Source organism: Felis catus, chromosome A1 (assembly GCF_018350175.1).
Source record: "Felis catus isolate Fca126 chromosome A1, F.catus_Fca126_mat1.0, whole genome shotgun sequence".
NCBI classification, from domain to species: domain Eukaryota; kingdom Metazoa; phylum Chordata; class Mammalia; order Carnivora; family Felidae; genus Felis; species Felis catus.
Window position 1 is genome coordinate 13,520,990 of NC_058368.1, and position 27,028 is coordinate 13,548,017.

Genomic DNA, 27,028 nt, shown 5'->3' on the forward strand with positions numbered 1-27,028 from the left:
TCTAATCCATCACCAAACCATTCTTTCTCTCTTGTCTGCCCCACAACTCTCTGTTCCAGGCTATCATCATCTCTCACCTGGACTTCCAACTTCTCGCTGTCCTACCTACATCGATTTTCAAAGCCAAATCAGGTCATATGTTAGATATCCCAGCTTAAAGTCCTTCCTTCACTGGCCATTGTTCTCTGGAAATTATAGAACTTTCTTTTTTTTTAAAAAAAGTTTATTTATTTATTTTGAGAGAGAGAGAGAGAGCACAAGCAGGGGAGAGGCAGAGAGAGAGAGAGAGAGAGAGAGAGAGAGAGAGAGAGATGGAAAGAGAGAATCCCAAGCAGACTCCATGGCCATCAGTCCAGAGCCCAACATGGGGCTCAGTCCCACAAACCATGAGATGATGACCTGAGCCAAAATCAAGAGTTCGATGCTTAACCAACTGAACCACCAAGGAACCCTGAAAATGTATTACTGTTAATGTGGCCTGAAGGGCCTGCATGATTCCCAGCCTCCCCCTACACACCCCTACAGCCTCATCTGCCCCGTGGTGTACCTTGCTCTTTCCATTCACCACTTCTCAAACATCTTCCATCTCAGGGATTTTGCATATGATATTTTCTATACCTGGATAGTCTTCTTTTTCTTCTTTGCCTAGTCAATACCTCACTATAATTCAGATTTCAGTAAAGGCTTCCCTAACTTCCCTAACTAGATCAAACACATTTATTACAGGCTCCCTTAAATTGTGTAGCTATTTTCCACTTGTAATTAACCATTTATTTGTGAGTTCATGACATCAATATTTGTTTCCTCAACTAGATGTTTAGTTTTTAGACGGCAGTCTATGTCTTTTTTAGCTTGCCATTGTATCTGTTTAGTAATGCTTAATTTGTTTAATATCTGAGAGCCAACTGAATGAATAAGTAAATGACTTATGTTATGGGTGTGTTAAATTTCAGTAACTGCTATAATCCTAAAATATTAGCATCTCTATTTAGAAGCAAGTTTTGGCTCAGGTCTTTTTTTGAATCTCACCTTCTCAATGAGACCCAACCAAATTATTTAACACTGCAATCTATTCATATGCCTCCCACCAGGACTCCCTAAGTCCCAAGGCAAGCTCTATTTTTTTCTTTTTTTTTTCTGTAGCATTTATCACCTTACAATACATTGGATGATTCTACTTGTTTATCATTGTTCTATGTTTTCTTAGACTCTGTATTTGTCTACTCGTCATCCATTCTTCACAGGGTGAATCATAGTACATATATTTTCCTATTTTCTGTATTCTTGATCTGGCATTTGTGGACTCACTGACTGGAAAGAAACTTGCTCTTTTCATGTTTAGACAATTCCTAGACTAGCAGAGTCCTTGTCCAGGGGTCTTTCACATGCAAACTAATCAATCCAAAGCCCACACCTCAGCCATCTCCTCGAATCCTTACATGGCCAAACAATATTCTTTGGCCCTAAATAAACTCAGGACAAGGTACCAGAGAGCCATTAGGAAAATCTGTAAGCCCAAAAGCTTGCTGGAATTATTCCAACTAGCCAAACCCTGCTCTGCCTTGACTTTCCTATGGAAAACACAATAAAGGACGCACCTGGGCTTTTCCCATGCTCCTTTTCTGCCTCTGGCTGGCACTGGTGCTTCCCCCTGAGCCCTGAATGGCATAGTGTATCCCCTCCTCTCAGGAAATGTAAGTAACAAAAATATTCTTTCCGGGCACCTGGGTGGCTCAGTCAAGTGAGAGTTCAACTCTTAATTTCTGTTCAGGTCAGCATCTCACAATTTGTGAGATCGAACCCTGAGTTGGGCTCTGCACTGGTAGTGCAGACCCTGCTTGGGATTCTCTCTCTCCCTCTCTGTCTGCCCCTCCCCTGCTCATGGGTGCTCTTGTGTGAGTTCTCCTTCTCTCTCTGTCTCTCTCTAAATAAATAAATAAATAAATAAATAAATAAATAAATAAATAAATGTATATGTGTGTGTGTGTGTGTGTGTGTGTGTGTATATATATATATATATCTTACAATGGCATTAGTCTCTCCATATCAGCACTCATTCACCTCGATACATTAAAATCCCACATTTACAATAGAGGCAATCATGTTACTATTTACCACCTGGCTCCCTCCTTCACCAATGGAAAGCAAATGTAATAAAGTCATGGACCTATATCTGTTTTGTTCCTGCTTTTGATGTCCAGACCAGTGCCTGCTACATAGAACTTCCATAAATATATGTTGAATAAATGAATGTTTCTGATCCTACTTCTGATATAATGCTATTTCAGAATTTGAGCTTCCCCAGGACAGAAATTTTATCTTACTGCCCTTCAAATGACCGGGCTATTTCTCAGCATCTGGCAATTGGTGAAAAGCTCAATAATGGTTTAGTCTAATTCATGTAAATACTGCATTCTGGGTAACTTTTGCTGGTCCCAGAGCTCTGAGAGTGACCCTTCAAGTTCTGTGGTCAACAATGGCTTCTGTTCTCATTAGCAAGGAATCCTCTTTCCTGCATTTTTTTTTAAAGTGGTTTCCAATCACAGAGTGTATGAGCTGTGACCAACAGAAATGTCAGAACCTGGGTCAAGAACCCTGCTCCACCTCTAACCCTGGGTGTCCTTGAACAACTGAACTGATCATTATGGAATGTGTCCAGTACTATCTTCCTGAATATGTAAGGATGGGAAAGACAAATACACAGCATTCAATGTCTCCAATATGGATTAAATTAATACCCAATTAACTGACTTTTCAAGATTTCTTTGAGTTTTATGAGCTCATGGTCCATTTGTGGTTGCTAAACATGACTGATTTTTCATGCATTTTCCAATTCTCCTTCCAAACAAATGATAAGGCAACGTTCAGTGCTTAATCTTTACATATGCAAGGCTACACAACACTTATTTTTTACATTGCATTAGCTCACCTTCTATTGATAGATACTGTACTCTTTAAACATGTTCTAAGTCCAACTCTTGTAAGCTCATTTGCACAAATATAACTTTGGAAATCCAGAATTCTCTTTATAAGTCTAGGAAGGTTTTGCTCTGATAATAATAACTGAAAATATTGAGCACAATGTCTTATCTTTTACAAATGAGGAAAAGAGGGTCCAGAGCAGTTAAGTCATTTGCCTTAAGTCACACAGCCAGTAAGCACTAAGAAGAGGAGTCACACTTAGGTAGTTGTCTCCACACACTATGCACTTAGTCGCTTATGCACGTTGCCTCTATGGGGTAACTGAACTTCACAACCGATTTCTTACTGACTTGAATCTTTTCTCTTTTCTTATGATCTATCATACAAACACATTGTTTATGACACATGCTAAACTTTCTTGAGTCACATACTGTTGGTAGGTGAGTATAATCATCCTTATTATTGATCAGAAAACATATGTAGACAGATCTACAGTGACATTGAGGGAGCCAATAGCCAGAGTAGGGTTAAAATTCATAGCCTTGGTATCCTGGTATTTTTATCAGTCCTTTGAGACTTTATACATTCTATGTGATTTTTTAATTTCATGGAGGTGTTCAGGGGCTGAAGGCAGAATCAGACTTCACTTTGGGATAAAGGTAGCAGCTTAGATTGCAAATTACTTTACAGACATTTTAGTACAGGTAGCGGCAGGTATGTTTGGGGATTCTAAGTTCTTTCCATCAGAATGCAGAAACACCACCAGCTGCCTAAATTATTTTCTAATAAACTGGGTCTTCATTATGTCCCAATTGCCCACAGTGTGTTTGCCTTGTCAGACTCAGATTTTTAAAAGCAGTTCAGTCTTGAACCACTTTAGCTAACATGGATTTCTCCCTCCCTATTCATTTGCAGTCCTACTTTCTGATGCTCTATCTCTCTTTTTCAATATATTTGAAAATGCTTTTATTCCTTTTAATCCTTTCAGCTTTTTTTAGCACAGTCAGCAATTTTCAGACCTTATCTCTTTCCTCTTGGCTCCAACAGTCTGTTGTTTGCATTTCCACAGTTTATTGGCAGCATGTTTTTTGACAAAGCCATCTTGAAATCTAATTGAATGTTTCTTGTTTTAACATTTCTTTTGCTGAAGAACACTGGACGGCTGGATCTCTAACACTGGCCTTTTCATTAACCTTCTATCTGCACTCCTGCCGTATAAGATAGTTAAACATTCAAAATGTGCAAATCAATACGGGTTGAATTAAAAGAAAATATTTTGAGAATACAGTTGACCCTTGAGCAACACATCGTTGCACTGCCACTTATACATGGATTGTTTTTATAGCACAGTACTATAAGTGGCAGATGTATTTTCTCTTCTGATGTCCTTACCAACATTTTCTCTAGCTTACTTTATTATAAGATCACAGTGTATAATACATACAAAATACAAAATATGTGTGAAACAACTGTTTGCGTTATCGGTTAAAGATTCAGTCAACAGCAGGCTATCAGTAGTTAAGTTTTGGGGGAATCAAAAGTTCTATGTGGCGTTTTGAGTACACGAAGAGTCTGCATCCCTACCCCCTCGTTGTTCAGAGGTCAACTGTATTGTAACATGTGGAGAAAAAAGTGCCACTAAAAGGCAATTTAGACTGGAGTCCAAAGAAAGCATTATCACAATTTCTAACAACCTTCCTGGGACACACATATTTTACTTTCAGTTCCAATAAATTTCCTAAGTGTCCAGGAATAAAAAAATACCAAAAAGTCAAAAAGAAAAGAGAGAAAAGATTTTGGCATGCTGGTATATCATCCTGCTTCAATGAAAGCAGAAAAGAAATAATTTTCTACTCAAATTCTATCTTTGACATAAATAAGAAACAATAAAATAAACAATAAAAAATAAACAAGCAACATTTCCAAAACTGATGGTCACTGATAGTGAAGATTACATTATTTTTCAGATATGCATTGAAGTTCTACCTTTTATTCTTTGGCTTAATTAAAATGTACCTCAGACTTTAAAATAACTGAACACAAGCTCCTGTAATCCGATGTCATACTTTTATTTAGCTCAAATGCATCTTATTATCTCCCGGAACAATCTGACTACATTATAAATAAGGAATGAAGGACAAAAAAAAAATAGAAGAATCAGACTGCATTATTTTCATTTTGGTGTTTACTATTTATTTCATGTCAATAGTAACTATTTGGAGCCACTTTAAATATCCGTGTATTTGTTGCTGTAAATCTAGAATAAGAGTGCCTAGAAATGATCCTGGAAAATCAAAATTTCTCTTTAATTTAATGTATTTATTTAATAAGCCTACTATATGGAAAACATTATGCTTCATTCAGTGGAGGATATAAACACAGCTATTGCCAGAGGGCTCTTTCAGAGCTAAATCAGGTTTTGTCACTCCTCCATTCGAATATTCCATGACTTTGCACCTTATTAGTGAGGGAAATCAAAGATGAAAAAACAGCCTTGCAGAAACTGACTTCAGACTCAACATTCAAGCTAGAAATGCAATGCTGAAACGGCCCCCTTATACCCAGATGTTCTTCCCATGCTCGGCTCCCTACTAGCTCTCTGCTTCCACACTCTCATCTCTCTTTCTCTTACAGCCACACTGGCTTCCCTACCTTTGCTCGAAAATGCCAGCTTGGCTCCTGCCTCAGGACCTTGGTGATTTTTATCTTTGCTTAGAATGCTCTTTCCCCAGATTCCACACGTTCCACATAACCTAACTCTGCTCACTCTTTCCCTAGCTCTCTCTTTCTGCCAAATATTAGGAAGACCTTCCCTGAATACTCAATGTAAAATAACATCCCCCACCCGAATTCTCCCTAATCTGCCTTGCCTTACTGTATTTTCCTACTTAGCATTTATCAGCACCTCATAGTATGCATTTGCATGTAACTTACAGGCAAGCTCAGTGCAAACTTGACTGCTAGGTTTGCCATGGGATCCTCAGAATCTAGAAGAGGGCCAGGCATATGGTTATTGAATTAGTGAAGGACATTATCCTCTCTGACCTCCCAAGTCAGATAAATTATGAAGGCAAATATGGTAAAACATTGGATTGCCTAGTAACTTCTTCTGCAAGTGTTCACAAGACGAGTAAACATTTCTAATAAATTTTAACTTGATATACAAGTGATGTCTTGCAATATGAGTAGTACATGATTCCAAATGTCACATGATCACAACTGAGCCAATGGTTCTTCTCTCTTTCTTTCTTTGTCTCTCTCTCTCTCTCTTACTGCGGGATTGTGAGATGTCATCCCCTACACTTGGATTTTTGGTGTCAGGCTTCAGTGTTTGGCAGAAATCTGTGATTATTCAGAAGTTGGAAGGTGCCCACAACTGGCACTAGTGTAGTTTTGTCACTTCAAAGCACCGATGGACAGTCCTTTGCTTTTCCATGCAAGAGTGAGCTTGGGAATGCTTTACTTCATTCTAGATCAGGCTGCCTGCAGATATAGACCCTTTCCTCTGCTGCCTTATTGCCAGTGACATTAAAATAGTATTTGAGGAGCTTGTTAAGACTGTACTGTAGTTAACATCCATGTGAGCATATACAATGGCCCCCATGAACAAAAAGATTCCATTGAGCCAACAGATAGCAATGATTCTGTTAGTGACAGTGAAAGTCATCCTACACAATAAGCCTCCTCTCTCTTGTCTCCCTCACACCAGCCACAAAGGTTTTCAAAGGTTTTCAAAGGTAAGTGCAGGTTAATTTGTTTATTTTTCTTTATATTTTGTATTTTATTTATTATTTGGTATTATATTACAGTATTGTAGTCATTTTTATATGAATATGTTTGGGTTGTGGAACGAATCATCTGAGTTTCCATTATTTCCTTTGGGGAAATTCACTTTGAGATACAAGTGCTTTGGATTAAAAGCATGTTTCTGGAACAAATTATGCTCACAAACCAGGGTTTTGCTGTACATATAAGTAAAACAAGCATTGGACTGTATGTGGTGGAACAAGAGAGACAAGTGCTGAACTTGGGCTCAGTGGGAAACCACATAACCTTCAAGTTAGAAGTTGAAATGCTAAAAGAGCTTTCAAGTGTCAATGGTGTGGCTCATACTGGATTCCGGCCTGGAAAATGGGGTCAGGAGAAGAGGCCAGATGCGTGAGGCATTTAAATATCCCTCGCCCGTGGAATGATGGGTGGTAAGGATGCTTTCAGTGACACTCACTGCTGTCTGAGACAGCCATCATTTCAAGCATACTGGACACTGGCACTGGGAAGACTGGAATGACCTGAATGGGTTTATGCCAATCAGAAGACATTCATTTCTAAGATATTATAACTGAAGCAGACTTTTCTAGGCATGCTGCAGAGACAAGTCTTCAAAACAGACTTTATAGACACCTAAAGAAGTGTATGTGTGGGAAAAACTAGGATTCAGATATATCTCTGGTACTTGGGCTCGCAGGGTTAAAAGGGACAGCTGGAAATGCCCCTGGCCCATTCAGTCTCTGTGTGAGATTCAAAAAAGGAATCCCTTCCTCCTGGGGATTATGAAGCCTTATGCCCAGGAAATAGAACCCTTGTCCAACTGCCCTCACACAGGGAACAATTCTTGGTGGTGGCCCCAGGGGTGGTTAAGATGTCTCAGAACAAAATGACTTTACTGCCGGCGCTCAAGATTTCCATCCTAGGAGCCATCCATGGCTTCTGGGACTCCAGTGTTCTGAGTCCCCCATCCAAAATGAGGAACTCTAAAAGTGCAAGGTCCTTGTCTCTCGGGTCTTCTCACATTGTTGGGATGACTCACTGGTGGACATCTAGTCACAGCACCCGGTGCATGGGATCTTCACTTCCACTTCATGCTGTCCTCATCTGTCTCCAAGGCTCTTCACCTATCTATCAAGATGTTTCTGTGCCAACCAAGGTCACAGAGCATCCAGGATAAAAGCAAGATGTCTCAGGCTTAGATTTGACTCCAGGGTGGCTCATGTCACTGAGAAAAAGCTCTTAATTTCCCTAAACCTCAGTTTTTCTTTAAAATGGGAGTTTAGTGAGAGTAAATATTTCAGATGATTGTTTAAACTTGAAATTATAAAATACACTTATAAAGTGGCTGGCAGATAATGCTATCATTGTTATTTTCTGCTAGCTGTTGTTATTAATATTAGTATATTTGACCATAATTCATGCCCAGATGGAATCATGAATCTAAGATCTTTGCTCTGAAAAATGATAATTCCTCATCATTGGAATAAAAACTTATATTCCAAATGTAACTTAGATAAGCCCTATAATTGACCTCATAATATATTACATACATTTAAGACAATGCTTAATGTATGTGTTTTTTTCTGATATTAATATAGATATATCAACTTCCTTTTGATTTGCTATTTGCCTTGTATTATCTTTTTCTACATTTATTCCAGAATTTCTGAGCCCTCTTATTATGTCTCTTTAAATAGGATATCCTACATTTTTGAAATCCAATCTCAAAATCTCTATTTTCTCATTGTAAATTTATTTTATTTAAAAGCTGTAATTGGGATTAGTTCTACTACCTTATTTAGTGCTTTCAATTTACCATGTTTCTTGTTTCCTTACCTTCTTTTCTGACTTTTATCAAATATATTTTCTTCCTTTTTTATTCCCTCCTGGCTTAGAATTTATAAAATCTATTTATTGACGATTACATTTAAATTTTTAGTTTGTATACTTGGCCTAAAAAAGTCTAAATTTGACCATTCTCTCTCTCTTCCTCCAGCACACATCTTTTCCTCCATCTTACGTACTATTTGTATTGATATCTTAAGTCACCTTGCTTCTTTTCTCCCCCAGATTAAACATTATAGATAATAATTTATACAACCAATACTTATTTATAACAACTTCTTGGTTCATGTTTGGTTCCTAACTAGCAGTCATTCCTCTGGATTCAATTTTCCTCTTTTTTTAAAATGTTTATTCATATTTGAGAGACAGAGACAGAGCATGAATGGGGGAGGGGGAGAGAGAGAGAGAGAGAGAGAGAGAGAGAGAGGATTGGAAGCAGGCTCCAGGCTTTTAGCTGTCAGCACAGAGCCTGGCATGGGGCTTGAACTCACATACTGTGAAATCATGACCTGAGCTGAAGTCGGACACTTAACCAACTGAGCCACCAAGGCACCCCCCAATTTTCTTCTTTATGAAGTCCATTCTTTGGTAGTTCACCCCTGCTCTTCTTGGCATTAAAGCCCAAGTCCTTCATTGTTGAGACCGGCATTGTCACCCACAGTAGCTACAGCATCAATGCCTGAGCTTATGGCTCTAGTTTCCCAATCCATCTCTGATCTTGGCAGCTGGAGGATTTCATTTCTGCCTTGTAAGCTCAGCTTTGCATGCAAAAGAATGTTTGTTGTATTATATTCTGCATTTCAAGGTATTTATAACTGGAGTCTATTTTGATGCGATCAGAAGTCACCATTCATATATGTGTATTAGGTGGTAGGTTCTAGTTGTCAAAGGTGTAAAGATGGAAATAAAAAAGGTGGAAATAAAAAGATGAAAATAGGTTGGCTGTCAGGGAGCTTACAATCTAACAGAGATAATAATGAATCTGATATGTGCAATAAAGTTTTTTAAGGCTTACACATGCTACTATGAGAGCCTGCACTAGATTGAGCTTCTTAAGAATAAATATATTCTTCATTGTCTTCCTGTCCCAGTATCTAGGGAAATATTAGCAGATAGAAGGTGACAATAAGTATTCATTGCCTAAATATATGAATGAATTATAGAAATCAACAAATCTTCTCACCGCTGCTTATTCCCATTTTTTAATTAATGAAAAGTAAGATGTTTATCATTTTCTCGTGACAAGTGAAATTTTTATGAAGGTTTTATTTAAAAGATGTTTAATTTTTATTGTACTACGACTAGTAATTGAGTCCTCACTCTGTAGCAGGCATTTGTTTCAGCACTTTCCAAGAATTCACTTATTTGAACCTGAAAATAACCCTGTAATGTAGGACTTTTGTGAGTGGCCAAGCCTTGGTTGCACATTTGAAACTATGTTGGGAACTAATTTAAATTAGTCTGACTATAACTTCTGTTTGTTGGTACTAAGTACGTATGCATTTGTCAGATTACGGTTTCAGTGGTAATTTCCAACTAGTGATTATCCTTGTTTTCACAGCCACGGTCCATGTTTGCAGAATCTAGGCCATTTACAACTTGATTACTGTCTTACTGATTGATTAATTGCCACTGGACTAGAAGACCTACCTCATTTCCAATGACTGTACACAAGGCTGATTTTACTGCTGCTACATTGCTCTGAAAGTGCACAGCTAAAACTCACTTAGATCTGTGACTCGTCCTTCATCCATAGCTTCTTCTCCAACCACCTTCCAGCTAAGAATGGCACAGGCTAACTACTGCAATAAACAACCCCAAACACATACAAAAAAAAACACCCCAAAAAACAAAACAAACAAAAAAAACCACCAAAACTGCTTAATAATAATCATCTAGAGTTCTAGAATTTAGCCAGGAACCAAAATTTTGCATGTTCCTTGGTAGAATTTGCTTTTAAGAATTAGGCCAATATAAGCCAATACATTTTCCTGTCACCTTTATTGTTCTCCATGAGTTCTCAAAAATTATTGATAATAATTGTGAAATTATATCTGAAATTAATTTCAGTACCCAAATACATCATTTTTAAACAGTCAAAAATATTGAAATTGTTTCAAGGACTTAGATGTTATTTTACTGTCTTCACCTTAAATGTCCTTTATTCATAATTATTCTACCTCTCTCAGGTTGAATTTTGTCTCTTTGACAGACAAAATAAGAGTTGAACAGTTCACAAAGGCACGATTTATGATTGCCATCCATAGAGCAATAGTATTTTATGTTCACTCAGCAAATATTTATCCAGCACCCACTATTTCCAGGCATTATTCCAGGGGCCCCAGGTAGAATTGTAGATAAAATGGACACACATTCCAGATTTCATGGTGCCTACATGTGGTGGTATGTGACATGAATGATCTTTTTCTACTCTGAACTCTCTGGGGCCCGAGCAAAACTTTCCAGTTCATTCTCACCTGCTCTTGCCACCTCTATCACTACCACCAGCAGACACACATGACCCTAAGACACACCAGACAGTCAATGGTTCTGGATCCAACCATGTATTTTTCCTGCCTATATGCCCCTATTGTGGGCGGGGCCTTCAACGTCAATCCTACCAGGAATGCCAAAGTGTTCATGATCTTTACCTGAAGGCCATCTTTATTTATCCTAGTACAAACACATATCTTCCTTCATGCTACCTCATTATACTTTGGATTACAGTGAGAGCATCATTTGTAATCTGCCTTGAATTGTGTTTACTTGTGAAAGTAGACGTACCCCTATTTGACTGTGAGAAATAGTCAACACCTGGGGTTAACGGACTCTTCCATTTTACATCTTCAAATTCCATACGGTGTCTAAATAGCACTAAACACAGAATATGTTCTCAATCATACTTGGTAACTTGTACAATCACGTCGTCTTCTCTACTGTGTAGCTTAATTTTTATTTACTTTTTCAGTTATCCATTTATTTATTCAAAAGATATTTAGCCAGTGCCTACCAGATGCCAATCATTCTCTTAAGAAACTGGGGATACACAAGCGAGAAAAACAGACAATAATACTTTTAGCCTAGTTTTGGAATTATTCAAGTTAGATTCCATGACAAATCACCTGTCTGTAAGGATTGGTATGACACTGGGATGTATTATTACAGGAAGTGTCAGAGTTTCTTATGGAGATTGTGAAGTACAGTCGACTTTCTATCTTGAGATATTTGAATGAATTCTTCCCTGGAGGCTGGGGGAATGGAGGTTTTGATTTCATAATGTTCGCCCCTTCAGGTCTTTGGTTTTATGAATTCATATGCATGAGGGCAAACAACCCAATGAGTCTATTCTCCCCTCACCCTCAGTTATTCATTTGAACAATGATGCCAGTGAAAGGCTTCTATAACAATCATTACTTGTGGGAATTGTAGTAAGTTTAAGACTTCCATCAGCCCTTTAGACCTCATCTAAAGTAATCTATTTTTCCAGGAGCTGAAAGAGTTTAACAACCTGGAAAGGTCAGTTCTCTATAAAGGATCTCAACAATATCTGGATTGCCAGAATTTTGTGAGGAGGGAAGATACAAGATGATTTTATAAGGAAAAAAAAAAAACGTTGAATAGCAGAAAACTCAAATTAGCTTTTTATCCCCCACAGAATAGTACCCTGAGAATGTCAGAAGGCTTGGCCAAACTGTAAATGTACAAAACAGACCATAGGAAAGCCTGAAATCATGAAATGGTTATTCCTGGGGCGGGGGGGGGGGGGGGGGCGGGAACGTGCTAAGAGAGAGATGGTTGGGTCTTCTGTAGCCCCTGCTAAATAGAATCTTTAATGTGCATAGTACCTTTCCTTTAAAACCTTTGGTACTAACATATCATAAAGATGAATAGAGGCTGAATCACCAGATAAATCTTCAACATTGAAGATTTTATTCATGCATCAGCAACCAAGTTTTTATGCTTTCTGCTGTCTTGTCCTCCCCTCCCCCCTACTTGCCTCCTCCAAGCCCGTGCAGGGGTGCCTAGGACAGGAATCCCAGACAGACCCTTTCTTAAGCTGACCTGACCACTTGCAGTAATTACAGTCCTAGAGTTCCACCATTTCTACTTCTTCTGTACTCTCTTCTAGAGCCTTAGTGTTATTTTTCCAACTGGATGACTTCAAATAGCCTTTATTTCAGCATTGCCAAAGTCAGAGGAATTAGCTGCTTCTGACCACTGCTTTATGCCAGGGAGATGCCTAAGTGAAAGGTTGAGCAGAATGATATTTCTGTCATTATCACTCAGAACATCCTCAAAGTCAGTCCTGACTGGAAAAGAAATACAAGCATGAGTAATCAAATTGTGCCTCTCTGAACAGCTGAAGAGAGAGTGCACAATTGGAGAAGCTCTATCATTCTCGGGATTCCAAGAAGACCGATTCCTTCCCAGGCTGTTTAAGTGTCTCCCCTGCTCCCTCTCAGAGATGCTATTAAGATGTGGAAACACCTTTCCACCTCCACATCCAGCACAGACTGTTGTTCTCCCAGAAGTTCGAGCAGCTACAAGGTCAAAGTCAACCCAGAACAAAATATTCCACTCAAGTTTCTGCCTTTATCTGGGCCATTGGCAGTCAGCCCAGCCATGAAAGAAATGTAGCTGGGATGAGGCAAGGGATTCCGTCGAAAAGGATTATAGAAGAAATGAGCTATGGGGGAGAGATTGTGTTTAGAGCTTTAAGCTGAAGGAGGATAGGCCTATCCTCAAATGAGAGCGGCTACCACCCACAGAAGCCCTCAGGCGTTCATTCACTTTCATAGGACTTCAGTGGAGGCTGGTGCTGGTCTTCGGTTGGTTTATCACGTGTGATAGCCCATTCCTCACCATAAATTCCAACATTTCCCTTAGATTCATTGACATTCAGGAACATGATTTTATACTCCTTTCATTTAACAACACTTATTCCAGGCTTACAGTGTTAACACAGGCAGTACCTACTCTAGGCTCTGAGCTTCTTCCTTGAAAACAGAAAGACAAGGACCTGTGTCACATGGAATTTTGCATTTTAGTGGGGGGGGGGGTAAAGAAACAAAGATATTAATAAGGTCATCTCATATTTTTCATGGATAAGGAAAATAACATAGGGCTATGTGATACAATGACTGCAATAAAAATGATGACTTTTTGTTTGCCGCTTTGTTTTTATTTGCTCTGGTTTTTCCTTAGGGATGAATGATGGAGACTGTTTCTGCTGAGATGACCTTTGAACTTTGATGTCAATAATAGGAACAGCCACCAAAGATACCTGTGGGCAGGAGACTGTAATGGAGGGTACAAGAAGTAGAATATCTAAAATGGAACTAAAACTTACAATTTAAATATTAAAAAATAGACGAAAATGGACAGAAAAGAAAAGACTTGACATTTATAAAAATGGCCAAAGAAGGTAAGATATACGAAAAATAAGATATTACAAGCCTAAAATTTTATAGATATGAAGTCCATGATTTTCATATGTTATATATATCACATGTATATCTCATAAGCATGTATATCTCAAAGTAAAACCCATTTAACAAAAATTATACGTATACTTTAAAACAAATAAATTTAATTCTATTTCATATCTCACTTCTGTTTTCAGATTAAAGATATAACAATGAAGAGATACTAGGCACCAGATTTAAAACCCCGTGATGATCTTGCATATGCCAGGATACTGACTACAAGAGTAAATTCCCAGAAATCAGCAGATCTGTACAGAGGCAATTGCAAACTTTGTCCTTAAGGAATTCAAATTTTGACAAGATGTTTGCTATCTTATAAAGAGATATTAAAGACAAGACATAATGGCTATAAGTGAGCCATAAATGAAGTTGCCTGAAAGCATCAGGATGTAGTGATTCATTCCAAAAGAATTTGAGAGGCATATAAAAGATATTTAATGGGGTACTATTCAAAGCCCATGGAGAGTGATCTCGTTGAGAATTGGAAATCTATTGTTATGGTAAAGCATTAGGAGAGCTGACCACAATATTTCTAAATTATTTACTTTTCATCTTAACCAACTGATTGGCTTACCATTCAATCCAGAATCTAGGGTCTAGATTGCATAGCACCCAAAGTTCCTTTTGATGCTCTGATTCCACAAATATTTCTATTTTTTTCTATTTTAACATTTAAAGATGGATTTTAAAATATTATTTGTAAAATAAATTAAGTACAGATAATAAAGTTGATTTTTGTTATACATGTTATTTTATTTATTCAATGTATATTTATGAGAATCTACTAGGTATTCAGTGGAAATACAAAAGAAGGATGTAACTTTTCTTTCATTTGCTTCTGGTGTATCTGGGAAGACAAGCAAATGCTGTAAATGCAAAACTTGGAAGACAAAACACTGCAAGTCACTGACAAATTGAATGATACACGTCAATGTTCACTCCAAGTTTTTAAATTGTGAACCATGAGACTTTAAGTGTGAAGTTTATTCAATGGCAGCTTACACAGTTAATTTGACACCAATTTGATGAGATGCATAATATTTTGCTACATGGCAAAAAGGCATAAATGCTAACTAACTGTATAAATGACTGTTCTTGGTATTTTTTAATATAAGCAAATAAAACTTTTATCAGTTTTCTCTTCTAACTTTTGAACACCTTCAACATCTATAATCAGTATTAACAAGCTCCCTGATAAAGTGTAAGCTCGGCCATGCAGACACCCTGAAAACCTCACGTGTTCTATTACAAGTTAAATTTATTCACCGTGACCTTAGGGCACAGTTTACTTGTGAGTTCTCTCCACCTATAGCCCCAGCACCAGATCCAGCACCATTATCTCTAACTCTTGCCCTTGAAATGGTGGGAATGGTGGCCACCTCCTTGTGCAGGCAATATGGATCAGAGTAGACTTGAGCTTCAATAATGTGGGCTCCATCCTACAGCTGAACTTGGATGAGGCCAGGGTTACCAAAGCACAAATAATCCAGTCCTGAGTAGCTGAAGGATGTCACCTCTGACAATGCCACAGGACCAAATTTCCAAGCCTTGGGGAGAGGCTAAAATAGGTTTGACCTCTGTATTAGTCTGCATGGACTAGCATCACGAAATGCCACAGACTGGGGGCTTAGACAATAGAAATTTATTTCTCATAGTTCTGGAAGCTGGAGGTCCAACACGAAGGTCCAGCAGGGTTTGGATTCTGGTGAGAGTTCTCTACCTGGCCTGCAGATAGCTGCCTTTTCATTGCAGCCCTCACATGGTCTTTCCTCTAAGCATAAGCTAAGAGAAAGAGGAAAAGAAGGAGGAGAGAGAGAGAGGCCATCAACTTATAAGGCCATCAACTCGATTGGGTTAGACCTACTTCCCTTAATGGCCTTATTTAACCTTAATTACCTCCTAAAGTCCCATCTCCAAATATAGTCACTTTGAGGGCTAGGGCTTCAACATATGACTTTTGGGAAGACACAATTCAGTCCTCGGGTGGCTTACATTTCAAGGAAAATACATGCTCCCTTTTGTTTTACTTTCCTGCACTACTGTCCATTCTCCTCTCCACACCATCCATATTCTGGAAGCCTGAGGCTCTGCTTGAAAATTGCACCTGGTCAAAGTTATAAATCAGTATGAATGAGCTGAAGTCCAATTCCTCCAGGTTTTAGTAGGGAAGAAAAGAATAAATCAGAAATTGGGATATCTGAACTGAAATAGATACAACTAAGTCATGAAAAACATAAAAAGAATAGGCTAGGGTTTTGAAGAAAATTTTCTGTACTTCACTCTGAAGTACAGTGTCCACCTATTTCACACCTGTCATGTATAAGCAGAAACCATAACTTTGGGCATTATGCTGTGCTCGTTTAACCTAAGATATACCTAAACAGAGAGGAATATGTTTAGGGGAAAGTTTTGCCCACCCAAAGTTCCCTGAATCCTGGATACAGTGCAGGGAACACCTGGTTCTTACAGAGAAAGAAGAGCATCTCCCAAGTATGCTCTACAGCGCTGTGGTCCCTGCATGAATACATGTAAGTATAGGAAAGAAGGATGGCCCGCAATATCTCTATTTTGATCATTCACAATGTCAGTGGAACAAAAGCACAGAGAATTCATAGCATGAGGAGACCTATAGAATTTTGGTTAACGTGGTGTTTTCTAAACTTATTTGACCAGTCTTCTTCTTGTTATAGCTGTGGTAAGCATTATTTGTGATCACCAACACTCAGCTCTCCCCTCTCTTCTCCCTGAGCACACTTTTCCAGTCAGACAGGGTCATGTGACTGGTTCTGGCCAATGGGGCTGTGAGCAGAAGTGGCAGGAAAGGAGGTCAGAGTTCCCTTTTGACTATACTTACCCCTCCTTGGAGAGATCAGAGGCTGTGAATGCTGAACACCAAGACAGTGCAGCAAAAGTAGACCAAAAAGGCCTGGATTGCTAAGTATCCCCACGGAGGATGAGAACGTTGGAGAAACATCCTATCTGCAGTAAGCTTTGCATTAGATTTACAAATTAAACCATTGAAATTAGAAGTAAATTTTGTTGCGAGGCAAAAAAAAAATTTGCTATTACAAGTTAACTTATCCTATCTTTTGCTAGTTTGCTATTATAAGTTAACTTATCCTATCCTGATTAACAGTCTGTAAAAGACTAGAAGACTCAGCGGGATGATATGTTTCTGAAAATAATGTATTAAGGAAGAACATCTAATTTGGGAAACCATTTTGTATCTTCAGTGCAAAAATAGCATATTCCATGAAAAAGGAACAGAAATCCATAAAGGAAAATAATGTAATATAAAAAGATAAGGGTGAGAAACACTGGGAACATGTTGAGATAAGAAAAGATTCTAATAAAATTGAAATTAGATACTAGAATTAAAATTCAACATGCTCTCCCATAAAGCAGGGGAAGAGGCAAATAAATGAACAAAAAGAGAATGTGGTAAATGTGAAAATCAAGGAAGAAAGAATAAATCAACAGAACTAATAACCAGTGACATAACTGAAGAAAATGTTTCTCAGTTGAAATTAAAAAAAAAGTAAGTTGGCAGACTGAAAGAATTTGCCAATTAATGATGTATTTAGATATATTATGCTATATTTTAAATAAAAGAATAAAAAATATCATAAGATATTGACCTATCTCCAAACGGTGCTTTGGCTAGAAATGAGGACCCACAAAGTTTACTATTTAAAAGGCCTCCAAATCTACCAGAGAGGGCACTTTTAAGGTAACCCATATGTGGTTCTCCCTCTTCTCTAGTAACTAATCAACACAATTGAACAGCTTCCACTCAAGAGCTCTTGCTTCTGGACTGATTTGGCAGAGACTTGATGACAAGGTAGAGCATCTGACAGATGTACCGGCAGAAATACACTTTTTTTTTTTGCTCCTGCCACTTTTCCACTTCCAACTCCATTCCTAGAACTCCCCCTTTCTACCTAAACGTCCTTCTCTTTTCGGCATAGGATATCTGGCCTCAGTTTTGTAATTGCTTTATTGTGTATCATTATTTCTCATTGGGTATCATTATTTTTTCATTGTAATCAATAAAATGATCCAGAGGACTTATCTCTGGATGCTCAGAGAACTATTCTGGGTGCTCAGCTTTCCTCTTGGGACATTTGGCTAGTTTATCATTGTGCAGCATAATGTTGGGTCTTCTTGTACCTGATTCTTATGGGTGACCTACATTCTCCATCAGTTCTTCCTTCATATGGTATGGTTTCTCTACTTTTCTGGAACTCTGGTTTATTCCCAGTGCCTTACACCCATCCTTCATTATTTATACTATAGGAAAAATATCTGTCCTGTATAGGAATGTTTGTGCTTAAGAGATGAAACAGAAGCATGATACATGTCAACAAAAGTACACAAATGGTAAAAAATTAGGTGGGCCTCAAAGCTCTCATTGGCCATATGAAATGCTAGATGATAACAGAGCAATACGTGTGAAACCATTGAGAGGAAAATGTCATGAGCCAAGAATCTTATGTTCAGTCAAATTGTTCATGTGCAAAAACAAATAGTCCCTGTCATATAATTTCCTAAGAAAAACTTTCTGAGGGGCGCCTGGGTGGCGCAGTCGGTTAAGCGTCCGACTTCAGCCAGGTCACGATCTCGCGGTCCGTGAGTTCGAGCCCCGCGTCAGGCTCTGGGCTGATGGCTCAGAGCCTGGAGCCTGTTTCCGATTCTGTGTCTCCCTCTCTCTCTGCCCCTCCCCCGTTCATGCTCTGTCTCTCTCTGTCCCAAAAATAAATAAAAACGTTGAAAAAAAAAATTAAAAAAAAAAAAAAAGAAAAACTTTCTGATATAATTCATTTGACCAAAAAAAATTAATAATCTCCAAATGGGGAAGTATCCTATAAGCTATAAATGAGTTAAACAGAGTTTAGTCTCGATGACTTTTGTAAATATGGTCAGTAGTTATAAGGCAAAATGTAAACATTAAAAATCTTTTCTGAGTAAAATACGGGGTGCAAAATGGAATCTTAGGTTCAATGCCCAGATTAGGTTAGCAAAGACTGGGGTCATTGCTAGGGTGGAGACAGAATAACTGACCATAAATTCTTCATCTTACACGTGGGTACCCAAAAGATACCATTACTTCTTGACTTTTCATACTGAGAAAAATACAGGGGTGCATTGTGGGATTGTTTATTTCTTTTGCTCATTTAGCAATAAGATTTGAGACACTAACTTGTTGCATATTGAAATTGACAAAGAACAAAAATGATATATGAAGGAATTTTGATTCAAAATAAATTCTTCTGACTTCTGGGTATTTCCATCTTATCCTAATCTTCTTGATGACCCCATCCCTATCTCAGAACTAATTCTTCCTCCTGAATCTTCCAGCTTCTAGTATATACCTACAGAATCCGCCTCACTCTTGCTTTTCTCTTCATTCACTTGGGAAAATAACTTTTTTGCCTGCACAGCCCTACCTCTGCCCTAAGTTTCTCAGTTGACAATCTTCCTTGTATTGTTTGCATTAACAGGTTGTCTATCTGTCCTCCTAGAATACAAGGCACACAGCACCCAGAAAAATTGCCCATTTCTCACAGGCACTTAATCCAGGGCAGTAATAAGCAGTATTCCACTCACCTGTTTCTGCACCTGTTTCCTAAATCTCCCAAGATGCTCTGATATCTATCTAGATCCTGATATAATATGTCCTTAAAATGGATCCTTCCAATAGTTAATGCTCCCCATCTCATCTCTTCACACTAATAAAAGCAAAAAAGAGAATAATGTTAACGGTGAACAACAACAGCCAAAGGAAACCCCAAAGCAGCATGCTGGCCATATTTTCTATTTGGATTATACTGTCTATTTGCCTAGATCATTATTTCTCCCAGGCTTAATGCCTAGAGGTATGTGCTAATTTGCCAAGCTGCTTTAATATTTAGTGAAGAGCCACAGCCGGCCAATAATTTTTAATAGCTTGTCCTCTATTGATTTCAACCCACACATTAAAGCGCCTAATAAAAATTTTAAAAGGATAGGTGAAGGGACATAAGGACAACAGAAAGTTAATAGCCTTGTCCACCTCCATTTGAAGAGAACAAGAGGATTAGTTCAACTTCTGTGTGGTTTGTATAAGACAATTGCTTTCTGCAAGCATTTTTCAGCAAAGTTTTTTAAGATGGGCTTACACAATACATAAGTACTTTAATTAATATGATTGTATTCCTCAGCAAACTCTAAAATAAGTAATTTCTGATGAGTGTATAGATGGCTTTGTTTTACTTAAAAAAAATTCCTAGGGTGCCTAAGTGGCTCAGTAAGTTAAGTGTTCAACTCTTGATTTCAGTTCAGATCATGAGCTCAAGGTTGGTGAGACGGAGCCCCGTACTAGCTCCACGATGATAGTGTGGAGCCTGCTTGAGGTTCTCTCCCTCTCTCTCTGTCTCTCTCAAAACAAATAAACTTAAAAAAAAATCCCAATAATTGAATGGCACTTCAAGTGTTGACTCCACCACCACTACCACCATGTGATTCAACTAGGGGTTGCCATAGGTGAAGCAAAAGATGCAGCCTTCAAACTGGAGGAACGTATTTGCAGTTCCAGCAAAGTTCCCTGAAGCCCCGGCCTGAGGCTTCATGAAACACAAGGCCTGTGCTTGTCCCCAGATTTGACTTGGGAAGAAGTAAGTGAGCTACCCAATATACATCATTTTAGAAAAAAGGGTTGGGGTGCCTGGGTGGCTCAGTGGGTTAAGCATCCGACTCTTGGTTTTGGCTCAGGTCATGATCTCACGGTTCGTGGGTTCAAACCCCACATCGGGCTCTGTGCTGATAATGCGGAGCCTGCTTGGGATTTTCTCTCTGCTCCTCCCACGTGCGCTCTCTCTCTCTCTCTCTCTCTCTCACTTTCAGAATAAATAAATAAGAAAAAAAAATTGTAGGAAGAAAGGGTTCACTCTGAAGCAGCCTTCAAACTTAGTATAGGAAATGAGTGCCCTCAAAGGATTTCTTTTGGATTATAAATACGGAGGTTTACCCAAAACCAAACATAGATTAAGTCCTCCTTCAAGCAAGAAACTCTCCATAAATTCTACACAATAAAGGATAGGCCCTGTCCTTCGTGAAACCTCTGGCCTGGACTTCAGGAACCAGGCACAAGCCCTGAAGACAAATGGCTCAAAGTATAAATCAAAGTTCTTCTACAACTGCCTCTACAACTGCCTCTGGTAAGCTATTTAAAACCACTCTTTGTAGTTTTTTTTCTTATCTAAAAGATAGATTTAATAGATTATAGATCAAAGCAAAGATAACATATTAAGGCACCTTGTATACAGTAGGCACATTTTATTATGGGCAATACTATGTGCTTTAGACAGAAAAGTCTCAATAGATTCTAGAGGGAAATAGTCACTGTAGTTTGGGATATAAAAGGAAAGATTCATAAGTAGAGTGACCATATCATTTCTCTTCCAAAACGGGACACTTTTGAAGGACAAAGAGGGAACTTATTCTAAATATAATGAGGTCACAGGCATAATTGTGCATGTTCCAGACCAACCAGGAGGTATGGTCAGCAAATGCTTGATTTAAGGTTTGAGGAAAGAATGGAAATGAAGTGGCAGGAATGTCTGAGATGCAAGGGCTGGGTGCCATGTAGGTTTTTTATGAACTGTGATTAAAAAAGCCTGATCAGTCCTTGTTAAAGAATTCTTTCAAAGGTATAGGATATGATAAGGATAGAAGTAGACTGAAGAAGGATCTAGGTTGAAAAATATTTTATTTATATATTTTTTATTTATTTGAGAGAGAGAGAGAACACATGAGTGGAGGAGACAGGCAGAGAGAGAGAGAGAGAGAGAGAGAGAGAGAGAGAGAATCTCAAGCAGCCTCCATGCTCAGCAAAGCCCAATACAGGGCTTGATCCCATGACTGTGAGATCATGACCTTAGCCAAAATCAATAGTTGGACATTTAACCGACTGAGCCACCCAGGTGCTCTGCAAAATATTTGAAATTCCAAAATAACAACTTTGGTTTTATCTCTTAGACCATAAAGAGACATTGGAAGTATTTCAGGAGAATAGCATAATGCAAAAATAGTATATTTAGATCAATTTGGCAGACTGGAAAAGGGAAAGCGTATAGAATCTAAAGGGATAGATACTGAAAGCACTATTCAGATATGAGGTGAGGTAGGGATGGTCTGGGACAGTAAAGAAATGGCTAAAGTAAGAAATGTTTGAGATGACTTAATCATAACTAATTATGAAAGAAGTAAGAGGGAGCTAACATTACTCCATGAGTTGAAAGTTATTTGATAGAAAGAGAAAGCCAATACGGTTGATAAAACTGATGACATTATATGTCACATAGTTTTCAAAAGTATCTCAGCATGAAGAATAAAATACAGAAGAGATTTCTTTCTTGTTAATTTGTATTCACCGAGAAGTTCTCAGCAGGTGATAATATCATCATAGATGAAGATGCCTTGACAAGATGCATCCCTGAGACCTTGACTTTGTAATATACATTGAATGACCATTGGAGAAAAGACCTGGCGCTGGAGTTAGGCCTAGGAGTCCAGTTGGTCAGGAATGATCTGATCATACATCAAGGTCAGCAAAGCCAGATAAGAAAGAGAAAGTTAAGTTTACTTAGGGATACAAGAAGGGTAAGAAAAGAAAGATTCTATCTAGGAAATCAGGTAATAGAAATGAGGGACATATACAAAGACCTTGTGAAAAAGTTCTCTGGGCCAAGAGTGAAAAGATGTGGGGAGGGGGTATGAATTGAACAGGGAAGATGAAAGGTAAATCCAAAGGAATTTGACAATTATTGACGAGTCACCTATAATTATCCTCATGAAAGGGATCAGAATATGCCAATCCACATGTGCCACTTTGGCATAAAGCAATTGAGAATTAATAGATATAGGAAGAGTTCTCTGCCCTCCCTTTGTCTGTCTAAAATCAAGGCATAAATTTCCCTTTGAGGGAGGGGCCTTTCTCTCCCCCTCACTTCATTCCCTTCACCCCCATTCCAGGTAGAGAGGAGCAACTCTTGTCATTGAAGATGGTGAGTTGACACCAAGATGAGCTTGCATAAATGGACCTCACAAAAATAATTCTTAACTGCCATTAGCTCTCCCATATATTTCCTGGTATCTTCCCCACAATTTATTGTCCCTTGAAGCCCAAACCTTCTTCTTTTTGTTAAAGGGGTATATAAGCACCTAAGTCTAACCATTGCTTTGACTTTCATTTCTTTTCTGTAACTCCTGTGCATGAAAAAATTATAAAAAGTGTGTTCCTTTTCCCCTATTGATCTGTATTTTCTTATTTAATTTTCAGTCCTCAGGTACAAAACTAAGAAGATAGAAAAACATTTTTCCTCCTCAACTCATTTTAACCATCTGTAAATCAAGGAAATTCCAACTTACCTAACTGAAAATCTCTTGCCCTTTCCAATAAATTGTACTGGAGCTCTCTCCTTATTTTATCTCCTGGCATGGGCAGGAAATGGTTTCAGAGGACAGATGACCTTGAAGTCACAGGAGACAAGGGGCTAATTGGGCTGGGTGGGAGAGAAGACCTTGAAGAACAAAGAGCTTCTGACTCCAGCAGGATTGTCCAAAAGCAATTTGCCACATAATTTCTCCACAGGTAAAATCCCTAAGGGCCAACAAATTAGCTGAGAAGGGATGACTGAATCTACTAATTCTTTTATTTTTATTTTTTTAAATTATCTTAATTGTGCCCTTCCTCTGAGCCAGTCCATTGGATCAGCTGGATAGAAAGTCATATTGAATGAAGGAGTCATAATGAAACATATTAGGATGCTGTCCTGTCCTACCCATCCCCCCTTTCAATAATTAATTAATTAATTAATTAAACTCTGAAGGAATTGATGACCAGTGACAGTCTCTACAGAACAGTATGGAAATCAATTAAACAGAAGCTGAAAAATGCCTTAGGGTGTAATTGATAACATGATGAGGCAGGAAAAAAAAATTACAAGTATGAAGTCAAATCCAAAAATTCTTACTTAGAGAAAACGCAGAGGCTTCTCATATCCCACAGGACCAATCTGGAAAGCTATTAGTGTTTGGAGAAGCGAGAACCAGAGAATAATTGTTGTTGTTTGTTTATTCTTGACAGTTTTAAAGGACAATTTCTCTTGGGGGAAAATTTCTGTTTCTCACTTAGAAGTTCCTTCTAAATGCAAACCATTCTGGAAAAGTTTTTTTAGCTCTTTCTTGAACTTTGGAAATGGATTTTGTGTAAACTTGTGGATCTGTGTACTTAATTGCTTCAGTAGATTATCATTCTTCAAATTCAGAGGTTTAAAAACATCACTGGATATGAAACATGATCAGAAAAGAAAAAAAAATCAATGTTACAAAGATTAGATGCCAGACCAGTGAATGAAAGGCCAGGCTTTTGTCCATGGTGGTCTCTGAATTGAACAGCTGCCATTTTCAGTATTGAAACATATTCATTGTTGCTGTGATTTTTCATAAAATGTTAAAATGGTCCAAGTGCTTTCTTGAATTATAGCCCAGTCAGTTTAGGCCCTTAGATCTGGCTCCCAGATTTTCTTAGTGTGTTATCCACTAAGCCACACATACTGCTACAAAAATCTAAATTCCTACTAAAAATTTTTAAAGTTGGTCAAAAGATTTTGGTTTTTGTAGAAGAACACAATTGTCTATTGTTTCCCTTGCATTATTAAAGATTTAATGATTTCTAACATGAGAATTAAATTATTAATGCATTTGGTACTAACACTATATAGTATTTCAATTCTTAAAGAACTTCTCTGAATCATGAGGTTATTTCAGGGAAAATAACTCAGGAACATCAGATACCTGGAATGCATTGCTCTAAAATTAAGGTAAAATTATTGTACCCCATTAAAATTTGTAATCTCTTGTTAATGAAGTTTAAAAAGACAGCACATTTATCGCAGGGGAGCCTGGGGAAAGGAAGTAGTAATTATCAGAATATATGCACCAAATCATTATTCTACCTCATTCCTTATGCATTTAAACTGTCTCTCTCCACTACACAAGTCTTTTGTAATAAAAGCAGAAGATTTTGATAGCCTACTTAATGTAAATTTAGATGCAATTCACAGCTAGTTTTAAAAGAAGAAAAATCTTAAATTTTATTACCATAGTTCCCAGATTAATTAATGGCAGAAGGGTTAAAAATTCCAAATACATGTTGGTCTTGTTAACACATAATTGATTCCAACTCCTCAAAGACAGTTCTGCCTTTTTACGCCAGACATGTAGGTTGTAAAGTAAAGTAATGTTCATGAGTAATACAGCATAGCAAGACAGGTCTATGCAGGCTTTGTTCATTGATACCTATCTAAAGTTCTTTTTAAAAAATTTTTTAATATTTATTCATTTTTGAGAGAGAGAGAGACAGAGAGACAGAGAGAGAGAGAGAGACAGAAGGCAAGCAGGGGAGGGGCAGAGAGAGAGGGAGACACAGAATCTGAGGCAGGATCCAGGCTCTGAGCTATCAGCACAGACCCCGACGTAGGGCGCAAACCCATGAACTGTGAGATCATGACCTGAGCCAAAGTTGACTGCTTACCCAACTGAGCCACCCAGGAGCCCCTTTTCTAAAGTTATTTTTAATCATAATAAAAACAACAAATACTTGAGTGCCTACTGTGTGCCAAGCACATTATAAGCACTATCTTGTGTAAACCCGACAGCAATTTTATGTGATATGAATTAACATTTTCTTCATTACACAAATAAAAATCATGTGACTCAAAGAAGTAACTTGTTCAAAGTAATTCAGCTGGTAAATAGTATACCTGGGATTTGAATGAGCATAGCTGACACTTGAGTCTATGGCTTATCACTGTGCAAAACTGCAGTCATCAAATCATCTGATAAATTTCTTCTGCAAAGTCAGAAAACTTTTCAAATTGGACAAGCGATTTCACTAACATTTTTTCTTTCATTACTACCTATAAATGAGGAACCCACCAGCAAAACCAGGCAAGAGCTTATCAGCTGCTTCACTTTCAGCAGAATAAGACTGTCAAGATATGTCTATATATTTAAAGTCCTGTATCACTTCTTCATCATGCCTATAGCAATTTTATGATCTATATGAGAAAAAAGTTCCCATCTCTCCCCTCTGACTCGCTGGCCAATCCATAGTACACTCCCCCGGTCATATCGCTATCTGGAAAAACACAAGAACATAAAGACATTTCAAACACCATTACTGTGAAGCTTGCCTTAGCTTTCCCAAACAAAATGAGGCAGTTCCATGCCTCTGTATCTTACCACTCAGTTCTTACCTCCATCAGAGCAAAAACCACGGAACATTCTAAATTATCTGCAGGTGAATCATCTTCTTCGCTAGACCACACTCCAGGACTGTCTCTTAGTTTTCAGTGAATCTGTTGGTGAACACAGTAAATCTATTTTTCAATCTTACGTTTTTCTAAAACGTGTTGCAATCACTGATTATTATTGCAATTTTCTCCTCAAGAGCCGGCCTAAATTATTATCCTAAAAAACAAACAAACAAAAACAGTGTTCGTAGCTTTGTAAGTGGGAAAACCAAAAAACAGCTACAAGCAATTGATCACAAAGTCACAAATTGCCTGAAGTCTCTGCTTGAGGAAAGACTCTTGAATAATGGAGAATTCACAGTACTGCCTGGTGTACCATTTCATACTACTCTGTACCATGAACGTTTCAAAGAACTCTCATGATTGAGAAAATGCAAAATTAATATTTAGCCTTTTGCAAAGTAATTTTGAGAATAATTTCATTTTAATAGCCTAAAACAATGGTTATGAATGAGGAACCACTTTAGAAATTAATACATTGGTCGCTGAACCAAAAAAGTGATTAACTCTATATCATCAGTTAAAATGTATGATAACACTGTATCACTTTCATGTAGAATAAACAACGAACATCTTGAAAACTGTAAATTATATACATCCCGTAGAACCTAAAATAAAAAGGAAATTAAAAACTGCTTAGCAAAAGCAAAC

General features: G+C 38.0%; 1 long non-coding RNA gene across 2 annotated transcripts in view; it reads right to left on the reverse strand.

Moving 5' to 3' along the window:
• The window catches only part of LOC109497422, a 72,193-nt gene extending 45,665 nt beyond the window's left edge, over positions 1 to 26,528 (reverse strand). For both annotated transcript variants that reach the window (XR_002740673.2, XR_002740663.2), the window contains exons 1-2: positions 26,321 to 26,528; positions 19,629 to 19,750 (exon numbers count right to left, since the gene is read on the reverse strand). This is a non-coding gene — a long non-coding RNA (uncharacterized LOC109497422). The remainder of the gene's footprint in view (positions 1 to 19,628; positions 19,751 to 26,320) is intronic.
• Between the last annotated feature and the right edge of the window lie 500 nt (positions 26,529 to 27,028).